We start from the raw sequence: 6,000 nt of genomic DNA on the forward strand, positions 1-6,000 counted from the left end.
ACTAATAAACTATCTTACCCTGGTTCTTTTTTCACTTTTATCAGATTTCTATATTCAGACTATCTTCATTTTGGACAAATGCTAATCAATCTTCCCTTTTGTCAAAGCCAGAAAATATCATGTGAGGACTATGCAAAAAAAAAAAAAAAAAGTAGAATAAATCTAAGAATTAGAAACAAGAGTAAGGGTATTTGGTGCCAAGATTTTGATAAATTATGAATTAATATTATTCCCTCAGGTTTTATTAAGGAAGAGTCAAGAAACGACCATTGAAAGAAAATGCTTCTCTCAATTTTGTAAACATTTTATTGAAAAAGATTTTCTTCCCTTTTATTTTTAAAATTGATTTTACTTTGTCTTGTGTGTGGGTGGTTCGTGAACAAATGACTTATTGACAGAGTATTCTCAAGAGAGACCATTGTGGAAAGTAGAGGAAATAGGACTGGGCAGGAGGGAAGAAGGGGGGACACATGGAGTTTCAACATACCGAGAGCCTCAGTCTGGTCTCACAAGGGATTCTGGATTGTGAATTGTTCCACAAATTCCCTACTAAGAGGCAGGGGGCTGGGGTTTTATATACTATATCAGGCTGTTATTTTTCATGAACTATTTCAGAAAAAGTTAGCATCATACCTCCTGTGACTTTCTGGGCTACATGATTCTCATCGGCAACAGGAAATCTCTCAGACAGATGCAGGTAGAGGAAGCTCTGGGTTGGGGGTACCAGCTTGCAAAGAGGGTTCTGGACCGGTGGACCGGATGTCAGCATTAACTGCTGTATCCCTTACGTAAGAGGATGCGCAACAAAAAGTCTTAGAGCTCAGAATATGGAAACCTTATTTGAAAATCTGGTCTTGTTTTGTTTTGTTTTGCTTGAAACAACAGAAAACACAACAACCAGCACATTTTCCGTTTGTCTTTGGCTGTCATAAATTTTGTGTTAATTTCTTAGCTGTCAACATCCTCGGAAAAAATTTCTGTTATAATTATGGCCCCCAGTTTCCCGGCTTTCCAACTGTACACATTTGCCTTTTTTCTTATTATTGCAAAGGCCTGCTTTTACTGTCTTTTTTTCTTTTACATTGTGAGTCACTTCAAATCTTTTCTTTAAGTAGACTAAATGAATAATTTAAAAAATTAACAGTAAGGACATATATTTATCCAATGACATGAAACAAACATGGATAAATGCAATACGTTTGCAACCAGAGTATTTATGTAATCACAACTACACTTTTTCAAAAGAATACTTCATTAAAAGTGACATTTATAAGACAAAATTTACCATAGTGTTCATTTTGCATAAGAATGCACATTTTAATTTCATCTTTAACATTTATTAAAGCAATAATTCTTTAAAATATTTCTCACACAACAATTATGGAAATATTATCAAGTTTGAACATATTCTGAAAACCTTTTAATTTAAGGAAAGTGCCCACTGGCCTCAGCAATGATTATTCTATCTAACCAGGCACTTAAAAATGACAGGGTCAAAGTCTTCGATTTGACATTTAAACCCTTTGATGCCCTAAAACAAATTATTCATTATTTTCAAATCCAAAATAAAATAGCAAGGTCAACAAAGAGCATCCCCCACATTTATAACCTGAGCAAATCATTAAGCTTCTATAATTATCTTTGCCTTATCAAAGAGCACCCAACCTCCTACCCAGACCCACTGTGGTCATCTAGGTCATTATGTCCCTTTGCCATTTCTCAGAAAAATAAATAATCAAGAACTGTTGTCCCACTCCCAGACTTAGGGGAGGGGAGGAGAAAGGGAATAGCAAATGGCCAAACATTAAGAAAAAGAACAGGGTGAATGAACTCAGCAGAATTATGAAGTAAGTCCTTGATTGCTCTAACTCCCCTCCTCTCTTTCCCGTGTTGAAAGTCTATAATCTTGAAAGAATCTGTGTTCTGTTATACACATGAGGTACATTTCGAGTGTATTGACTATAGGATTCCAGAATGTGTGCGTATGGACAGCTTTTCACCCAACATTCCTGTTGCACTGGCAACCCCAACTATTTCAGCTCTCTGGAATCATCATTTGCTTTAATATTCAATGAAAATGGCTCATAACTCCATGCTGTCGACTGCTAGAAGTCAATCTAACAGTCAGTATTTCTAAGGATGTCTCCATGTGTATTTTCAAAGTACCTTATATTACCAGGGTCATTGGTTCACCTCATAGTGGCTGCTATCTGCTTTCTGCCCATGTTGCCACCCCCCCACCCCCAAATATCTTCCCTTACTTTCCAAGGCAGCATTAATACAAATTGTTGTACACAGAAATATTTTACTAAAGGCTTGGTGTCATACTGAGATTAGAAGAGAAAATAAAGTCAGGTAAAAACTTGATATTATACATGAGTCATGTATACTGTAAACTCCTTCAGCCATTTCCACCCCCATAAAGTCCTCCTTTTTATTAATATATTTGATGAAATGTTGAAGTATTTCCCATCAAATAAATTAATGATAATAGTAATGATAAAATTTTTATTATAGCAGATATTGCTGAGTATCTTTAAGAACTCCCTTATTTAATCCCCAAAATACACGGAGAGTCAATATCATCATTTTTTTTACTACGGCTGAGTAATAAACTAAAATTTATAGATGTTAATTAACTTCTCCAAGGTTAAACCAGTAGTAAGTGATATGAGTCAGAATCTGAACTAAGGTTTCTCTGATGTAGATGTGCCCTTTAAAAAAAAAAATTGGGACTGTGGTTTGAGTAGCAGTGTACAGATTATAGAGGATAGATAATGAGCACTTTCACCATTCGACAAATTTGTTGAAGCAGAGAATAAATATAGTTGTTTAAATAGTAACTCAGGTCAGCTTCTCCCACTCTTGGGAAGAAGCAGGGCAGGAACCTCGGTTTTGTTACACTTTCGCAGAAAATGATGCCAATGATTTTTAGCAGCAACAGCACCATTTGCAGAAAGATTTTGACACAGAACCGTGGTTCTATCATTAGCCTTGTGACAACTACCTCCTGGTTACAGAGCAACACAGGCCTCGGAAGCAAACCTCACTGCTGGTAGACGGAGAAGACAGATCTCTTCTTTGGCAAATATTATGACTTAATTGCATTTCTTTCTTTCTTATTTGAATCTGGCCACCAACACCAGAAAAAAACTGAGTTTACCTTAGAATCGTAAGTTGACTGTCACCTCTAATTTAGGGCAAAACTCTTTTTTTAAAGATTTTATTTATTAGAGAGGGGCAGAGATGGAGACAAAGAGCATGAGTGGGAAGGAGAGGGAGAAGCAGGCTTCCCACCAGGAAGGGAGCCTGATGCGGGGCTCGATCCCAGGACCCCGGGATCATGACCCTAGTGAAGGCAGACGCTTAACTGACTGAGCCACCCAGGCACCCGGGCAAATCTCTTTCTAACAAGGAAGCCGACGAGAGATGTGCTTGCCAACATTTACCAACTGGTTGAAGAGGGGAAGGTGGACTCCTCTGTATCATTCGGCAACTTCCGTGATGCAAATACTCTGAGGATGGCAAGATCCCAAGTTACCCACATGAGTCAATGAGAGCAGAGTTGGAAAGAGATGCACACGATCTGCACCCAAGAGCCTGTAAAAGTCTTCTCTGGAACACCACGGGAGGTCGGAGAAAGAATCCACATGCTCAAGGTCACATACTAGTCTGGGATTAGTACTCAGGTGAGCTGAACTCTAAACCAGGGCCCACTTCACACAGAAGGGTTCGCATTTTCAGGCTCACTTTTCCGATTGTGCCATTGGAGAAAGTCTAAGTGTCGGCACAGTGGGCACGACGGCAGAGTGGGCAGGGTGGTCGTTATCTCGGAGTCCCCGAGAGTTCAAGAATGGCCTGAAGGCCCGCTGGGCATTTGGGTGGCTCCTTACGTCGCTCATGGCTCCAGGTACCAGGTGATTTACTAGGTCAGAAAAACAAGTTGACCTTTCCCTGGTGGTAGAGTCCAACAGCAAATCAGCTCCTTCCAGCAGGGAAAGCCGACACGCAATCTAGTAAGCAGGCTGTGCTGGGCAGGACTGAGAATGACAGCACGGTATTCGAGCAGGTCAGCACTGACCCCGGGTCCTGGCAGCACCACCTACATACACTGTGTTATACTTTGCAAAGTTTATTGTCTCCAACCTATAAAACTATAAAATCAGAATATCCACTCTCCAGAGTCATGTGATCTTTAATGTGATCATGTCCCAGAGCACACTGCCTGACATATAGTAAATGCTCAGTAAGTGCGGAAACTGTTATTACTGCTAAACACCATATTTTTAAAGTGCTATCTGTAAAACAGTCCACTGGAACTCTTGAGAAGACGGCCATGATACGCATGTTAAAAGAATATATATCAAGGAATAAAGTTAGTCTGAATATTTGTTTGCCCTATAATATTTTATCTGACTATACTTTTATCCTGGATCATCTTCTGTTCAATTTTATTCAAAAGTTCCTTTATTGCAGTTTCAGTCCAAGCTGACAAGGCTTTAGTGTTAATTTGGAAATCACAGTTTTCCTTTAAAGGTGTGTGATGTATTATGCATTACTTAGAACCCGGTAACCTTAGGTAAAGTCTTTGAAACTACCATTTATTTTCTTAGAGCAGACTCTCCATTAGAGCTAAATGAATTGCTTACTCTTTTTTTTTTAGTTTATTAAAATCACAATTAGACAGATTTTCAAGGTGCATTGTTTCTAGCAAAGCCTTTATCTTCCTGGGCAAAACTCATGCATATTCAAAGGATTATGTTTCAGAAAGTGTCCCGGCTTAATACCGACTGATCTATTCCACCTATGCGATGTTACAGAAGTCCAGAGGTTGTTGGGTTCATTGAAACGTTCAGTTTTTTCCTCTTCTTTACAGTTCACCAGATGGTAAATAAGAAGAAAAAAAAAATTGATATGCACTAAAGATTATATAGAAGGTCTACCCTCTCGAATCTTCCATCTAGCAGGCTGTTAGGAAGGCTGTCCTAATTACACCTTCTTTATGTAAAAATGTCCAAGCATGTTGGAGTTTAGTTAAGTGATCCTGATGTTATTATAAGCCCAATAGGAGAAGCACTCCAGGGTGGTTGGCTGCACGGCTCGGTCTCTGCCTAATTGCCTCAACTGCAGTACATTTCCTAAAGTAACAACAATCTAAGTAGAGCTGGTAGTCCAGTAGAAGCTTTCAGCAAATGCTATGTTGTTGTCGTGTTCACGTGTTTGGGGACCAACTCAAAAGGAGCAATGACAGATGCTAACTCTTGGTACAGCTGGGGCTGAGGCCACGTGTGCCGGGGTTACGGGCATAGATTCGAAGTTGGGCTCAATCATTCACAAGCTCTACAAGTAACTAAAATCCTCTGATTTCTTCTATTCCCTCTTCGGGCAACTACGACCAACTTGAATAATTTGCAAGTAGATTAGCATCCACCGAGCACCGACTAACTACAAAAGGACAATTGTCATTGGCAAGGCCGCGGGACTCCTTTGTTCTGATGTTATAACGGAACGGAATTGATTTTTTTAAACGACACGATTTCTTAACTGGCATGACTTACCTACGCTTTTGGCATTATTCACACGTTTTTGTATCTTTCTGACCTGGAAGGAACTTGAGGGTAGTAGCCATTCCAGATTGTGCAATGAATATTTAATTGTTTATGCCATAGCATAAGACAGTTGGGTGGCTTTCTAGTGGTATTGTTGCGTTTAAAGTTCATTCCACTTCTGATCCAGATAGAGCCATGGTGAATGAATGAGTGAGAGAGGGAGGGGGGGGGGGAGAGAGAGAGAGAGAGAGAGAGAGAGAGAGAGTCTACTGGGTAGGGGCAAGGAAGTAAATGGAGTATTTGAAGACGTAACACCTTTTAATCCCTTGCTGACTTTGCTATAATGCTCAATCGGTTATTTTAATTGCACAATTGCATATTAGCGCTTTTTCTGTATCTCGCATCCTTTTCCATCTTGCATGAAGTGCCAAGCCCTCGATCAACAGAATAA

The sequence above is a fragment of the Nyctereutes procyonoides genome, unplaced genomic scaffold (genome assembly GCF_905146905.1).
Source record: "Nyctereutes procyonoides isolate TBG_1078 unplaced genomic scaffold, NYPRO_anot_genome, whole genome shotgun sequence".
Taxonomy (NCBI): domain Eukaryota; kingdom Metazoa; phylum Chordata; class Mammalia; order Carnivora; family Canidae; genus Nyctereutes; species Nyctereutes procyonoides.